The sequence below is a fragment of the Miscanthus floridulus genome, chromosome 1 (assembly GCF_019320115.1).
Source record: "Miscanthus floridulus cultivar M001 chromosome 1, ASM1932011v1, whole genome shotgun sequence".
In the NCBI taxonomy this organism is placed as follows: domain Eukaryota; kingdom Viridiplantae; phylum Streptophyta; class Magnoliopsida; order Poales; family Poaceae; genus Miscanthus; species Miscanthus floridulus.
This window is the reverse complement of record NC_089580.1, coordinates 186623167-186641076: the sequence shown is the minus strand read 5'-3', so window position 1 is coordinate 186641076 and position 17910 is coordinate 186623167. Positions and strand designations below refer to the sequence as shown.

The 17910-nt window shown below is 46.3% G+C and overlaps 1 pseudogene; it reads right to left on the bottom strand.

Annotated features, from left to right (window-relative positions):
- Nucleotides 1–220: 220 nt before the first annotated feature.
- LOC136551271 (uncharacterized) lies at nt 221–17221 on the bottom strand (annotated as a pseudogene).
- Between the last annotated feature and the right edge of the window lie 689 nt (nt 17222–17910).

Here is a 17910-nt window from a genome sequence, read left to right as displayed (position 1 = left end):
CCTATCGTCTCCCTTCCAGAAGAAGGATCGTCGGATTTTGTCAATTTGTTTTCTTGCCCAAACTGCAATGGGGAAGATGGTCAAATGGTAGGTTGGGATGGAGGATAGCACTGATGTGACTAAGGTGAGACGTCCTGCTCGGTTGAAAATCACCACTTGACCCGGCATTTCCACCTTTGTGTGGCCAGTGCTGCATTCACATGTGGTGAGTACCCTATCATATGAACTTTTCTCAGCAACTTATTTATTCATGTCTTGTATACGAGTTCTTTAGGATGACAATATGACATTATTATCAAAACGGATCTCAAATTAAACCGGGTAGATATCTAAAACTTGATCAAATTTTCATTCTTCAGATACAAGAGCGTCTCTGCTAAGCCTTCAGTTAAGCTTCGTGGACTATAGCCCAACTCCCTCTTGGCCTTGTCACATGAGTAAGCCCACTGATGTCTGAGACACTCCACTCCCTGCAATGTACAGATTATAACACGAAGCATGGTTATCTGTAGTGCAGATAATAAACTTGAACACTTAGAATGGAGAATGGTGGACATACAGGATAACTGATAAGTGGGGGTTTTCCGGTGATGCGAGCAACACAAACTGAAATCCACCCGTAGATGGCAAGCAACCATAGAGGTATGTGGAATTTGGGTGGCTTTGTGTTCGTAAGATTCGCAGCCAGGTTGAAAATCTGCACGAATGATGCGTTCTCTCCGGTGAGCAGATATCTTTCGCCAACTATGCCCTTCTCCATGGCTGCTATGTGCCCTTTGACGACATCATCGACATGGCTGAACGATCCCCGGTCATACCCATGCCCGATGTAACCAGGTAGACGTCCATTGAACCTTTCAATTAGCTGCAAGAATTTCTTGTTTTTTTTCAAGTTCTGAACATGGCTGTAATACACATAGCTAGATCTTTGACTTACTGCAATAAAAGGGGAAAGTTCTCTTACAACGCGGCAAACAAGATTTCCAGATGTAAGCGTTCCAGGGCCATACATAATGCCTGGGTAGACTATGGTGATTGGAACCCCCTCTGCTGCTGCTTGCAGTGCAATTCTATCTGCTAGAAACTTTGATTTCTCATACTCTGCAAAATGATTCCCCTTGATGAATCTGAGATTTAAATGCAATTCAACAATGTCACAATTTTGCACCACCGTGTAACTTGTAAAAGCACTTCTGCATAAATGTGAAGATGTGAATAACAAATGTGATCCAGTTTCAATATCTGGAGCCAAATTTGAAATTGATGACTAAAAGTCATCTGTGCGCTATCGTATTAACTTCTGTTCTACGAGGGACAGAAATAGGTTGCTTGCTTCACTTTATTTCTGACTGGAGTTTCTATAGTTAGCATGTCTTCAGCCCTCTTGTATAGGCAGGAGAGGCATGCAGGACCGAGTTTCCATCCTTGCAGTTTGTTCAGCATGTTTTGTTGTTTGGTTGTTCCTTTGCAAACTGCAAGTACTTATACACAAACTAATCTCAGATGCTAGGCCTAATGAGCTACTCTGCCCATTTGAAGCTTCCTCTTCTATTAAAAGATAAGAGCTTTTGCGTGTTCGGAGGAAAAAAAAAGGTGAATCTAGTAACTATTGGAGCGTGTGGTTTGGGGAATCAACCCATTCTAAATGGCATGGGTAAATTCCTCAAATTTAGTGGAATGACTTTATTCCTCGTACTAGTTTAGATGAATGAGGTGAATAGGTGATAATAGATCAATCTACAAACCAAACGAACAACTAGAAAGTGAGATGACGATATACCACTTAATTCCACGTACCAAACAACCCCTATATGAGCATTTCATACCCATGAAACATATTGCATACTCGGAAGGACAAAACCGTAGAGTCAAAATTATTATTCAGCTCAGGTTTAAATCTTCTCATAGCTTATTTCTGGGTGTCTATTTTTTTTTATTGAAAACCCACACAGTTTCTCTTAGGCAGTTCACATTTTTTTTAGAATGGCAACAATATAAAACAAAAAAAACATGAATACGAGTTTATACCTGATTCTCATTGGCGACACAACCATCCGTTGGGCCAATTGCGAAGTATGACGATGTGTACACTATCTTCTTCAACTTTGGCGTTCTCTTGGCAGCCTTTAATACATTCTCAAATCCCCCAACGTTTACCTGTTAATAATAACTGCAGCAGTCAGTGCACGTGCCCTTCTAATAACTCCGAGTTTTTCAGGAGGAAATGCACATTTTTGCAATGCACATTTATATATTATAATATAACAACTGATTTGGTATCTGTCGCCTCACAATTACTCTTGATGGTTGCTTGTATGCTACTAATAGAAATTTTAGCAAGATGAGGTATTAATGGGCAATAAAGGAGCGACTACCAACCGCCAAAAAAAAAACGCACAATTTTATATCTCTAATGTATCTAATATTAGGGAATCTAATATTAAACGGAGGAAAGACTTTTAGTCTAATAGCGCTCATAATTGTCCGATGGGGGTGATCCACGATCCGCCACTCTCTCCCACGCCTATACGAGTTAGAGATAAGTGTTTAGGCATATACCGAGTTCAATTCCAAAATGAATTAGAATGCATCACGTGATCATTGTTGAATTTGTAAGTCTTTTGTGGCAGAACCACCCGAAATAGCATACTTACGAAGGCGCTCGTCTTCCATCAGACACTAAGCACCCCGAAAGTAACTACAGCGAGCGGTGTCCGTCGGGCACACCCTAAGGGAGAACCCGAAAGATCCACATTTTTCCCAAGGATCCAATAATGAAAACGAGTTACAACACAAGTCTATCTCATACATTAGAGTTTCTTAAAAAGTACATTATTACAATACCAAATACAGAGTGCGAAATAATAAACAGCGGAATATTAAAAGATAGCATCTAGCGATAAGATAACGAGAATTCCGTCTGAGCCCACCAGATGGATCCTCCACACAAGAAACTCCTCAAGCGTCACCTGCAACAGGGGTAAATAAACCCTGAGTACACAATGTACTCGCAAGACTTATCCGATAGTGGGAATACTTTCCCGACTCCAAGGAATATGCTAGGCTTTATGGTTTGCTGGTTCTCTTTTAGCAAAAAGCAATACTAATAGTGAGTCCTTATTGATACATTATTATCATCAGCCGTATTAAGTTTTCATCTAGTCAATCTATATAAGCCTGTTCTACTTTCAAGCAAGGGTTGAGCAATCAGTTCCATTTCTTCTCCTTTCAACTTTCAGTTCTTACTACGGTGCTAAACCGTAGACAAGCCGTACCGGATAACCCGGCAATTCGCGAATCAATGTGCCCAGCTGGGTGCCCCGAAGACACACGCCCCGCTTGTACCCCAGGCACAAGCAGGACTAACCCACCACTCTCCTGTCCCGGGTGTCCAGGTCCCCGTCCAAACTTGGACTCCAAGCCCCCACATCCTGAGTCCCGGACTCAGTGCGGTGCAAGGACCTCCACCACCTCCTCTTCCCATCAGTCGGTCCGGAAAGAGCCGGATCCGTGACAAGAGAGCAGCAAGCCTTCCCTGCACCCATACCCAAGTATGTGCTCGGGACAATAATCTGTGACTTGCCTAGAGTCATATGCAACGACCGGTCCTTAATCGACACAGACAGGGAAAAAGTGTAACCGGGCTATGCCCTGTTGGCCACAGGACACAACCCCTCACACCCACCGGTACCAAATCCACATCCCTGTCCGGTCACCATTTTCCTTTCCATTATTTCATCATGATATCATAGTTTAATCACCTATTTGCGAGTAACGACAGGTTACTCACGCTACCGACATCCTGAGCATAGCAGCTACTCGACCTGTACTAGTAGGACTCATGGTGGATATATTTATGCATGTAGCTTCCATAAAATGCCTGTAACGTAAATGCATATCATATAAATATATTCAGTGATCATTTAAAAATAGGGGTTATGCACCAGGGCTTGCCTTGGGCAGGTGCGGTGTCAGCAAAGTCAGTGACGGGTGGCTCCGGAACGTCCTCCTGCACGAGGATCTCCTCGTACTCTTCGATGACTTCGTCGTACTCCTGCTCGCCGAATGTCACGATCTCCAGTGGCTCGTCCTCTATATGCATGCAGTGATGATGATGCAATAATTAATATATAGGCAACCGTAACTCTTAAAATAAGAATACATCTACCAAGCTACTAAGCTAACTCTAATGACTAATACGCAAAGTTACCTATTATTCCCACTAAACAAGTATGAAACATTTCATGTATTATCTTAGCAACTAAAGGCATCCTTATTGTTAATATCAATTTACTATATATATAATAAAACAAGGTGCACTAGCTACCATGCATCATAAAAATTCATTCTCTAAATAACCATACCGAGCATTTCAAAATAATAAAGTAATCCTAAAGGTATCACTGAACTATACGAACTAATTACACTAACAGATAGGTCATGAATTTAGGAATCTAACAAAATTTATTTCACAATCAATAAATAAATTCAAATGAGCTCTAGAGATGAAGAAAATGATATTATTGGAGGAGGCTAATCACGCAATTGAACTTGTTGACTTGCACATGACTGTGGGTCTAGAATTACTAGATGAGACCGCGAGTCAAGAAAATAAGAAGAAGAATGAAGGAATTCTTACAGGCTAGCTACCTTAGAATTGAATGAAGTGCCACCTACGGTGATCGATGTGCGGAGGCAATGCAAGAGGAGAGACACCAGGGAGCTTAGCAAATGCTTGCCCTGCGTGGAGTGGAGCAGAGCCATATATAGCACTGATCGTGGGTGGTCATGAGTAGTCAGGAAGCATGAAACGAGTTGGCAGGGTTGTCCTCTGGCTCCGTGCCGTGTGCGGTGGTGAGGTCTTGGTCATGAGAGAATTAATTCAAGGATTGAACTTTGAGTGGTCTTGGACTTACGAGCATGTCAGGACTAGGGTGGGCTTTGGGCTGAACGAGCTCAGCGGTGGGGTGCTGGTTCATTTATGCAGGTCAAGGAATTAATTGAGGAGGAGATCACAGGTCAAGAAAACATTAGAGAATAAGAAGATCAATTGTAAACTAGCTACCTCAGCTGATTATAGCTCGGGAAGAAATCGATAGACGCAGCTCTCTCGGGCAAGAACAGAAGAACTTGATTCGAGAGAAGCAAGTGAGCAGCAGAGCGAAATAGCTCGGCGTATCCTTTTAAAGACAGAAGACGCAGGAATAGAGAAGCGAAGACATGACAACGACGCGTCATAAGGTTAGTGGCTAAACTAGCTTGCTTAAAGGTAATAAAGCACCGCGGGAACGACGTGCTGCATGGACAAACAACATTTTCCACTGGCTAGGTGATTTTTCCACGGATAAACAGTAACTTCCACGCATGAACAGTGATTTCCACGCGTGAACATTGCTTCCTGCACTGCTACAGTATCGACGTATGGAAAATCTACGCTTCTGCAGTCTGTCGTGTTGAAAAAACTTCACTGCTGCATTGCTACGTGAGAAAAGTTTGCTCTGGTACTGTTCTGACATGTTGAAACTCTCTGCTGCTACAGGCTGGCATGAGAAAAGAGTGCGTGCACCGCGTTTGCAGAGTAGTGAGCGAGCGGCATGCTCGCCGGTCGAACTTGTGAGTGAGATTAATGCGTAGCGTGTGTGACATACTATGGCAGTGGTAGCGCGTCGCGAGATTGATGGAGATATAAATCTTGCCAAGTGGTATGCTAATAATTAGTGAATGACAATAATTTATCATTTGACTTTGTGGCTAAGGAGCTCTCACGTGGAGAGAGATGACGTGCTGGAAGGACAACTTGGACAAGGAATAAATTAGAGCTCAATTTGGGAATTAGTGCAATAAAATTTAATTTCTCATTTACCACATACAATAATACATAAACATGATGCTCATGACATGGTTTAATATTTTGATTAAGGCATAACACCGAGGGTGTTATAAATCTACCCCCCTAAAACAAAATCTCGACCCGGGATTTTATGTGCCTAGTGTGAGAAGAAGGTAGGAAATACATTTCGATGCAGCAACTAACTATAAGAACCAGAGAGGAGATGGGGGTAATGCTTCAATAGGTAACTCTCTTGTTCCCACGTGGCTTCAGTCTCAGAATGATTTTGCCATTGTACCTTGTAAAACTTTATCACCCTGTTCCTGGTCACTCTCTCCTTCTCATCCAAAATTTTTATAGGATGCTCCACATAAGACAGATCAGGTTGGAGCGGAAGTCCTTCTATTTCTACAGATTCTTCAGGAACTCGTAGGCATCTCTTCAGTTGCGAGACGTGAAATACATTGTGAACTGCCGAGAGAATTTCAGGGAGTTAGAGACGATAAGCAACGGGACCACACTGCTGCAACACCTTGTATGGACCCACATACCGAGGTGCTAACTTGCCATGGACACCAAACCGATGTACCCCTCTCAAAGGAGATACCTTGAGATACACATAATCTCCAGCTGCAAATTCTAAAGGTCTTCTTCGTTTGTCTGCGTAAGCCTTCTGTCGACTCTGAGCTGACTTCAAGTGTTCACGAATTATATTTACTTTCTCTCGAGCCTCCTTTATGAAATCCGGCCTGAAGTACCCACGGTCTCCTACCTCAACCCAGTTTAGTGGCGTCCTACACTTCTGTCCATATAAAGCTTCAAATGGTGCCATACGGATACTCTCCTGATAGCTGTTATTATAAGAAAATTCGGCTAGCTTCAAACACTGATCCCACTTCTCAGGAAAAGAGATGGTACAAGCCCGCAGCATATCCTCGAGCACCTGGTTCACCCTTTCAGTTTGACCATCAGTCTGGGGATGGTATGCCGAGCTTCTGAGAAGACGAGTACCCAAACACTCCTGGAGTTTCTCCTAGAAACGAGAGACAAAAACTGACCCTCTATCAGAGATGATGGTGCGAGGAACTCCATGTAGGGTCACAATCCGATCAAAGTATAACTCCGCATACTTCTTAGCATTGTATCTAGTGTCCACCGGAAGGAAGTGGGCAGACTTGGTCAGACGGTCCACAATGACCCAAATAGAATCAAAGCCCGAGGAGGTGCGGGGTAAACCCACAATGAAATCCAGGGAAATATCCTCCCATTTCCAAACAGGAATGGGCAAGGGCTGCAGATATCCAGGAGTACGCATATGATCTACCTTGACTCTACCACAAGTGTCACACTCCGCAATGAACTGGGTGATATCTTGCTTCATGTAAGACCACCAGTACAGTTGGCGTAGATCATGGTACATCTTGTTGCTACCAGGGTGGATAGACAGCTTGGAATGATGGGCTTCTTTTAAAATCTTTCTTTTCAGCTCTTTATTGGATGGAACCACCAGCCTATCCTTGTATCTCACGACTCCCAGCTCATCAATGCTAAAATGAGGTCCACGTCCTTTAGCTAGCAACTTCTTGATGTGAGGAATCTCTTCGGGGTCTTCCTTTTGTTCCCGAATAATTTGCTCCAGCAGCTCTGAGGTCAAAGCAATCTGAGCTAGCACCTCTGTGTGGTGAAGTGACAAGGGTATATCCTCAACCTGATGCGACTTATGACTTAAGGCATCAGCTACCACATTGGCTTTTCCTGGATGATAGTGGACTTCCAAATTATAATCCTTGATCAACTCTAACCATCTCCTTTGCCTCATGTTTAACTCAGACTGAGTGAAAATATACTTAAGGCTCTTGTGGTCAGTGAAGATATGCACTTTGTTGCCCAACAAATAATGCCTCCAAATCTTCAGAGAGTGAACTACAGCAGCTAGCTCTAAATCATGGGTAGGGTAGTTCACCTCGTGCTTCTTCAGTTGGCGCGAAGCATAAGCTATCACACGCCCCTCTTGCATAAGTACACACCCCAATCCCGTCTTCGAGGCATCACAGTAAACATCAAAGGGCCTCTCAATATTAGGTTGAGCCAATACAGGAGCAGTGGTCAGAAAAGTCTTCAGGGACTGAAAAGCTTCTTCACAAGCTGGACCCCAAACAAACTTAGCTTCTTTCTGGAGCAGCTTAGTCATGGGCTGGGCTATCTTGGAGAAATCGGGGATGAAACGTTGATAGTATCCAGCTAGCCCAAGGAACTGACGGATCTGGTGCACAGACCTAGGAGACTTCCAATCTAACACATCTTGCACCTTGCTGGGATCTACAGAAATGCCCTGAGGTGTCAACACATGTCCCAAAAACTGCACTCGATCTAACCAAAACTCGCACTTGCTAAATTTAGCATACAGCTGGTGCTCTCTGAGTCGAGTCAGGACTATCCGGAGGTGACAGGTATGCTCTTCATCATTCTTGGAGTAGATCAAAATGTCATCAATGAACACTACCACAAACTTATCCAACTCTGGCATGAAGACTGAGTTCATTAGGTACATGAAGAAAGCCGAGGCATTGGTGAGACCAAAAGACATCACTAGGTACTCATACAACCCATACCTAGTAGAGAAAGCTGTCCTTGGTATATCCTGTGGCCTGATCTTGATCTGATGGTAGCCCGATCGGAGATCTATCTTCGAGAACACCTTGGCACCAGCTAACTGATCAAACAAAGTATCTATACGGGGCAAGGGATACTTGTTCTTAACTGTTACCGCATTGAGGGGGCGGTAATCCACACACATCCACAGGGTACCATCCTTCTTCTTCACGAAAATCGCTGGACAACCCCATGGTGAAGAACTTGGGCGGATGAAACCCTTGTCCATCAACTCCTCTAGTTGCTTCTTCATTTCTGCCAGTTCTCTCGGAGCCATGCGGTATGGACGCCTGGAGATAGGAGCAGTACCAGGCTCAAGCTCAATGGAGAATTCTACCTCACGGTCCGGTGGCAATCTAGGAAGATCTTCAGGGAAAACATCTGGACACTCACATACTACTGGAATGGAGGTAAGATCAGGAACAGCTTCAGCATGGGCAGCAACAGGTAAGACCGGTTCTGAGGGTATGATGAGAGACATCCTATCCTCAGAAAATGGAAGTCGTAACTCTACACTTCTTCTCTTCATATTCAATACTACCCCATACAACCGCAACCAGTTCATTCCAAGAATAGCATCAATGCCTTGCCCAGTCATTATCATGAACTATAGACGGTAAGTGTGGGTGGCTAATACCAAACTTACTGTATCCGTGCGGGTATTGATGAACATCTGAGAACCCGCAGTACGGATCTTATAGGCATACGGTATAGCCAATAGTGATAAGTTGTGCCGCTCTACAAACCCCATGCTCATAAAGGAATGCGATGCACCAGAATCAAACAACACCAAAGCTGGATGGGATTCAATGGTAAACATACCAGCCATAACTGTCTCCTGCTGCACAGCTTGCTGAGCATCCGTGAAGTGCACCTGACCAGATCTGCTAGGCACCTTCCTCTTGATGAAAGTCCTCTTAATCAGCCTAGAATTTGCAGACGGCTGAGACGGCTGGGCTGTCTGCTGCTGAGGACATTCCCTAGCATAGTGGTCATCCTTGCCACACTTGAAACAAGCACCAGGTTTGTTCCCGAATCCCTGACGAGGTGGAACCAGCTGTCCCTGAGTCTGCTGGGGCTGCACCTGCTGCTGAGGTGCCTTGTACTGAGTAGCAGAAGTTTGTGATGTCTGCTGGGGTGATCGGTACGGAGGCCCACCGGATGGTTGATAGGGCCCCCGCCTAACAATCTGCACCTTCTGAGTATGGGGATGGCTGGAGGATCCAGCTGCCACCCGCTTCCGCTTCCAATCCGCCTGAGATGCCCGCTGGAAACCCTCAAGAGCAATGGCGGCATTCATCAGAGCCCCAAAGGTCTGATAGTTCCCCAGGTACAGTTTCTCCTGAAGAGCAGGAGTGAGACCGCAAAAGAAGCGATCCCTCTTCTTGTCATCCGTGTCCACCTGACTACCAGCATACTGAGCCAAGTGGTTAAACTGGGTCACATACTCCATTACTGTCCTACTCCCCTGACGTAGCTCCATGAACTCGGTCACCTTCTGGTGGATAACACCAGCAGGTATGAAGAACTCGCGGAAAGTGGTGGAGAACTCCTGCCACGTCGCCGGGTGATCCGGCAGCTCCACAGCCTGGAAAGTCTCCCACCAGGCACCTGCGGACCCCAAGAGCAGTTGGGACGCAAAGTGCATCTTCTGCTCATTGGCCACTCCGAGCAGCCGAAACTTCTGCTCCAACGTGCGAAGCCAGTGCTCCGCCTCCAATGGATCGTCCGACGGTGTGAATGTGGGTGGGTGGGTTTTGAGGAAGTCCTGGTAAGAGGACTGTCCCTCAGGACGACGAGCACCACCCCCATTCCCACCGTTGCCTCCAGGGCCTCCATGGGCGAGACCCGCGAGGGCCTGTGCCATAATCTCCATGGCACGAGCTGTCTCCAGACGAGCAGCGGCTGACTCCTGGCGAGCAGCCAACAACTCCACCATGACCTCCGCGGCGGACAGCGGCGGAGGCGGTGGCGGAAAAGGCTGAGGAACCAAGGGTGGAACCTCCCGAGCTCCCTCGTTGCCACGCTCAAAGGCCTGAGCACTATCACCATGGCCCTCGTTGTCCGCTCCTGAACTGGTGCTCCCACGTCCGGACCTTAGATTCATCTATAAGAGAGACGAACCATCCATTAGAACACCTTCTCGATCAGGATCCAGGGATTAAAGAAATGGCAGCACATTTTTTTTAAGGCATTCATAAGTTAGTCCTACCAATTTACTACTTTCATTATACGTGAAGGGGGATTCCTAGTTCAAGTAAGATGCTATTATATGATGCATGCTTCGACCTATACGTTCACTCAAGCCGGAATATAGCGGCGTTCGTAAAATTTTCGGCACATCGCACACTCACTTTCCGTATACTAAGCGATTTCTTACATCATGTAAGTCAGTGTACCTACAGAAACTGATTAGATAAAACCAGTGCCGCTATCCTAGATATACCATATAGCTAGGGCTTATACTTAACTTAATCGCATCCTACTTTTCGCAAAACTTTTGTTGGTCCACTTTTAGTTTTGTAAAAGAGTGAGGAACTCGTGACCATTATTGGCTCTGGTACCAACTGTGGTAGAACCACCTGAAATAGCATACTTACGAAGGCGCTCGTCTTCCATCAGACACTAAGCACCCCGAAAGTAACTACAGCGAGCGGTGTCCGTCGGGCACACCCTAAGGGAGAATCCGAAAGATCCACATTTTTCCCAAGGATCCAATAATGAAAACGAGTTACAACACAAGTCTATCTCATACATTAGAGTTTCTTAAAAAGTACATTATTACAATACCAAATACAGAGTGCGAAATAATAAACAGCGAAATATTAAAAGATAACATCTAGCGATAAGATAACGAGAATTCCGTCTGAGCCCACCAGATGGATCCTCCACATAAGAAACTCCTCAAGCGTCACCTGCAACAGGGGTAAATAAACCCTGAGTACACAATGTACTCGCAAGACTTATCCGATAGTGGGAATACTTTCCCGACTCCAAGGAATATGCTAGGCTTTATGGTTTGCTGGTTCTCTTTTAGCAAAAAGCAATACTAATAGTGAGTCCTTATTGATACATTATTATCATCAGCCGTATTAAGTTTTCATCTAGTCAATCTATATAAGCCTGTTCTACTTTCAAGCAAGGGTTGAGCAATCAGTTCCATTTCTTCTCCTTTCAACTTTCAGTTTTTACTACGGTGCTAAACCGCAGACAAGCCGTACCGGATAACCCGGCGATTCGCGAATCAATGTGCCTAGCTGGGTGCCCCGAAGACACACGCCCCGCTTGTACCCCAGGCACAAGCAGGACTAACCCACCACTCTCCTGTCCCGGGTGTCCAGGTCCCCGTCCAAACTTGGACTCCAAGCCCCCACATCCTGAGTCCCGGACTCAGTGCGGTGCAAGGACCTCCACCACCTCCTCTTTCCATCAGTCGGTCCGAAAAGAGCCGGATCCGCGACAAGAGAGCAGCAAGCCTTCCCTGCGCCCATACCCAAGTATGTGCTCGGGACAATAATCTGTGACTTGCCTAGAGTCATATGCAACGACCGGTCCTTAATCGACACAGACAGGGAAAAAGTGTAACCGGGCTATGCCCTGTTGGCCGCAAGACACAACCCCTCACACCCATCGGTACCAAATCCACATCCTTGTCCGGTCACCATTTTCCTTTCCATTATTTCATCATGATATCATAGTTTAATCACCTATTTGCGAGTAACGACAGGTTACTCACGCTACCGACATCCTGAGCATAGCAGCTACTCGACCTGTACTAGTAGGACTCATGGTGGATATATTTATGCATGTAGCTTCCATAAAATACCTGTAACGTAAATGCATATCATATAAATATATTCAGTGATCATTTAAAAATAGGGGTTATGCACCGGGGCTTGCCTTGGGCAGGTGCGGTGTCAGCAAAGTCAGTGACGGGTGGCTCCGGAACGTCCTCCTGCACGAGGATCTCCTCGTACTCTTCGATGACTTCGTCGTACTCCTGCTCGCCGAATGTCACGATCTCCAGTGGCTCGTCCTCTATATGCATGCAGTGATGATGATGCAATAATTAATATATAGGCAACCGTAACTCTTAAAATAAGAATACATCTACCAAGCTACTAAGCTAACTCTAATGACTAATACGCAAAGTTACCTATTATTCCCACTAAACAAGTATGAAACATTTCATGTATTATCTTAGCAACTAAAGGCATCCTTATTGTTAATATCAATTTACTATATATATAATAAAACAAGGTGCACTAGCTACCATGCATCATAAAAATTCATTCTCTAAATAACCATACCGAGCATTTCAAAATAATAAAGTAATCCTAAAGGTATCACTGAACTATACGAACTAATTACACTAACAGATACGTCATGAATTTAGGAATCTAACAAAATTTATTTCACAATCAATAAATAAATTCAAATGAGCTCTAGAGATGAAGAAAATGATATTATTGGAGGAGGCTAATCACGCAATTGAACTTGTTGACTTGCACATGACTGTGGGTCTAGAATTACTAGATGAGACCGCGAGTCAAGAAAATAAGAAGAAGAATGAAGGAATTCTTACAGGCTAGCTACCTTAGAATTGAATGAAGTGCCACCTACGGTGATCGATGTGCGGAGGCAATGCAAGAGGAGAGACACCAGGGAGCTTAGCAAATGCTTGCCCTGCGTGGAGTGGAGCAGAGCCATATATAGCACTGATCGTGGGTGGTCATGAGTAGTCAGGAAGCATGAAACGAGTTGGCAGGGTTGTCCTCTGGCTCCGTGCCGTGTGCGGTGGTGAGGTCTTGGTCATGAGAGAATTAATTCAAGGATTGAACTTTGAGTGGTCTTGGACTTACGAGCATGTCAGGACTAGGGTGGGCTTTGGGCTGAACGAGCTCAGCGGTGGGGTGCTGGTTCATTTATGCAGGTCAAGGAATTAATTGAGGAGGAGATCACAGGTCAAGAAAACATTAGAGAATAAGAAGATCAATTGTAAACTAGCTACCTCAGCTGATTATAGCTCGGGGAGAAATCGATAGACGCAGCTCTCTCGGGCAAGAACAGAAGAACTTGATTCGAGAGAAGCAAGTGAGCAGCAGAGCGAAATAGCTCGGCGTATCCTTTTAAAGACAGAAGACGCAGGAATAGAGAAGCGAAGACATGACAGCGACGCGTCATAAGGTTAGTGGCTAAACTAGCTTGCTTAAAGGTAATAAAGCGCCGCGGGAACGACGTGCTGCATGGACAAACAACATTTTCCACTGGCTAGGTGATTTTTCCACGGATGAACAGTAACTTCCACGCATGAACAGTGATTTCCACGCGTGAACATTGCTTCCTGCACTGCTACAGTATCGACGTATGGAAAATCTACGCTCCTGCAGTCTGTCGTGTTGAAAAAACTTCACTGCTGCATTGCTACGTGAGAAAAGTTTGCTCTGGTACTGTTCTGACATGTTGAAACTCCCTGCTGCTACAGGCTGGCATGAGAAAAGAGTGCGTGCACCGCGTTTGCAGAGTAGTGAGCGAGCGGCATGCTCGCCGGTCGAACTTGTGAGTGAGATTAATGCGTAGCGTGTGTGACATACTATGGCAGTGGTAGCGCGTCGCGAGATTGATGGAGATATAAATCTTGCCAAGTGGTATGCTAATAATTAGTGAATGACAATAATTTATCATTTGACTTTGTGGCTAAGGAGCTCTCACGTGGAGAGAGATGATGTGCTGGAAGGACAACTTGGACAAGGAATAAATTAGAGCTCAATTTGGGAATTAGTGCAATAAAATTTAATTTCTCATTTACCACATGCAATAATACATAAACATGATGCTCATGACATGGTTTAATATTTTGATTAAGGCATAACACCGAGGGTGTTACACTTTTGTACCCATACGAGTTAGAGCAGATAGTACGGAGTTTGATTCTAAAACAAATTGAAATATAGAGAAGCTGGTCAAGCTCCTCTTAGGCAGACCTCAACCACCTAGTCGAGCTCCTCCCCTCGGCGTGGGCTCTACTCGGCCATCCTCATCCTCCCAACGTGGCAGGCTTTGGCCATAGACATGGTTTAGGAGGTGCTACTGGAGTTGATCTAACCTTAGTTATAATATGCACTAAAGGCATCTCGAAAAATCAAAACACTAAGTGATTTGGAGGACAGAGAAATGCAAGAGTTATTGTGTTAAGAGTGTCCATGTGATTTCATCTAGATGAAACCGCGCTCTTCTATATCTTTATTAGTTATTACTTGCCACGCCACAACAAATGATAACATTTCTCTATAATAACACCTTATGGCACTAGAAGGGGAAAAATAAACAATATTGATATATAGTGTCTAGAACTATCAAGAGAACGGTTAAATCATATCAGAGCAAACACGTTACGATAGTGCTAGCGTCTGGACGTCCGGACGAACGCTCGTGCGCTTCACACCATTTCACGCGCTCCACGTGGGGCCTGCGCCACCCGAGCTACAAGAGGGGAAGGGGCACGACGCCTCCGATTCGGAAGGACCCGGCCGCAACGTCGTATGGGTGCCCTGCCATTACCGGGAGGAGGACCCACCGAGACGATGCAATAGAAGGTGGGAAGGCGAGATGCAACACCTGATCTACTTTTGAAACATCCAAATACAACATTTGCAACATACGTCTGAAAGCAGTTGAAACACTTGAAACATGCTTCTGAAACACTTGAAAAAAACACCTGGAAACACTAAAAAACCATGGCAAACCATACGCAACATCCAAATAACATGCAACATATGTATGAAACATATGTAACATCCAGATAAACACACTTGCAACTTGCGTCCGAAAAAACACAGATGAAACATACCTCCTCTGAAGAATCTAAAACGCTCAAAACATACACTTGCAACATGCCTCTAAAATAATTGCAACATGTGCAACATCCCTCGATCTACTTTTACAACATCCATATGAAACAATTGCAACATACATTTGAAACGTCCTGAAACACTTGAACCATACATATGCAACATAGGGGAGGGGAAGACTGGGCCGGTCGATTCCGCTCGTCGGGGTCGGAGACGGCGGCGAGCGGCTGTGTGCGAGCACCACCGCCACCAGCGCCACCAGTACCCGGCTTAGCTCAGTGGCGACGGTGGGGGATGGGGGGCGTGGAGCACCATGGCCGCCGAGGTGAGAGAGGGCGTCGCCGGGGATGGGGAGGGCACCGCGATGGGGGTGAGGAGAGGCACCCACTCCCCTGCAACACCGTCATGCCACCTCTATGGATCTCGCCAGGGTAGGGGAGAGGGCCACCGGATCCACGTGTGTTGGGCGCTCCCAGTGGGTGAGGGCGCCAGGGTGGGGGAGGAGGACGTCGGGGTGGGAGAGGGCGCACGCCGAGGTGGGTGAGGGCGCCGCCGTCGGTCAGGGAGGCAGCCATGGCCACACGGCGGGGGTGGGACAGGGCTCAAGCGCGAAAGGGAGGAGGAAGCGAGGGATAAGATTTTTTTAGGTGCGGGAGTGAACGAAGTGAGGCATCCGTTCGTCCGAACGTCTTAATTGTATCATTATCGAACACGTTAAGGACTTGTCTGGTCCCAACTCCCACGTAGACTGAGAGGGACTAGGCATGACAATCTACGTTAACTTGTACGATGTAGTGTTTTTATATTAACTCTAATTAATGACAATAGCTTATTTTATTTCTCTCGTATGGCATTTGCTCTCTCAATTTCAAACTATAAGACGTTTTGACTTTTGTACATATATTATTATACTATATATCTAGACATAGTGTATATCTAAGTGCAAACTATATATAACTAAAAATTCAAAATGTCCTTATAATTTAAATAGAGGGAGTAAATGATAATATGTGCTTCGCATTAGCCACATAAGATATATCTAAATGCAACCTTTTGGGCTCGCTAGGGTGATCTTTTTTTTTCTGAAACAAGGAAGGAAGAGATGTTAGTGTTCTATAGATGTTTATATAGGCGTACGCATATTTACTTCTATATGAGCACACGCGTAGACAACTCGTATCGGTACGAGTACGAACGACTCAATAGTAAGTACACAATGGTAGGAAGAAGGGTTCGAGGTTCAGGCTTGGTAATGGAGAGGCGCCGCCAAGCATGGTGGAGTAAAGCCGGGAGGATCGGAGAAGGCTCCAAAATGGTGAGAAAATGGAGTTCCGCACCATAGACTGTGTAAGACTCCTTAGTTTAGTTAGCACTAAAACCATGCATGCATGTTCCGGTGACCGGTGTACAGTAACAAACGTGTCTTACGGTGTGGAAGACAGAGGGGTCGGGGAGCCACGCCTCGACGGCCGCGGCGGCGTGGAACACGGCGTCGCGCCCGCTGAAGGCGGCGGCGAGCGACTCCTCGTCGGTGACGTCGCCGTAGGCCACCTCGACGGCTGGGGGGAGGCCGGAGACGTCGACGCCCGGGAGCGCGAAGGCGCGCACGTCGTGGCCGGCGTCGGCCAGCGCCGCGCACAGGCGGCCGCCCATGAACCCCGTCGCGCCCGTCACCACCACCCTCATGGCTGGTGACCACCGAGAGGCCGTGTGTCGGACAGAGTAGGCTGGTGCCTGATCTATGATAGCCCCCAAGTCGCGCTGCTACGGCACGGCACCGCACGCGCTTGCCCTGGTCCCTGCTGCTCTCCTCAGTCGTCCTCATGCCTAGTCAGTAAAACTCTCCTTTTTCGTCCTCTTCTCTTTCCTCTTCCCCTCACTCTCGCCCGGAGCCCGACGTGCGTGACTCTTCGTCGTGATCGGTGCTTCCACGTGTTCGCCCTCGTTCTCATGCGTGCGCGGTGTGGCCGGCCCGCGTCCTCATGCCCGTGTGGAGCTTTAGCGCGGTGGCATCGCCAACGCCCGCCCTCGCACGCGCAGCACCCCAGCTCTCGTTTACGCGGCGCCCGGGGCAGCGGCGTGGCTGGCCCTCGCTTCGACACGGCGGCTACCTAACAGCGATGAACACCACCTCCCGTAGATGCATGAATCCAATGGTTGACGTGAGTTGATGGAAAAGGAGATTCAGAAAATTTTGAGGTTCTTCCCCTTTCTTTCAGGATTGAGGGGAGGTTTCGAGCGATTGAAAAAAAATATAGAAAAGACGCAGGAGCAGGTGCTGGCGTCCAGACGTGGGCGTCCGTCCGAACGTCCGCGCGCTAACACTGCCCATTGGGAGCTCCGATCTGAAGTTTCCTCAGTTCCGAGCATAGTTTGGTGCTTTGGGTATTAAAGACTGTTTGCTCTGCTCAGTTGCTAACTGCACTAATCACCCTCTCCCTCTCCCTCTCCGTCCCCCACTATCTGAATTTGTGTTTGATTATTTTTAAGCAGTTGGGCACTCCACCGGGGGAGTTCAAGCTCGTTCTGGGCGGTGGTAGAGTATGCCACGTAGCTTGTTGGCAGAGGTGATCTAGC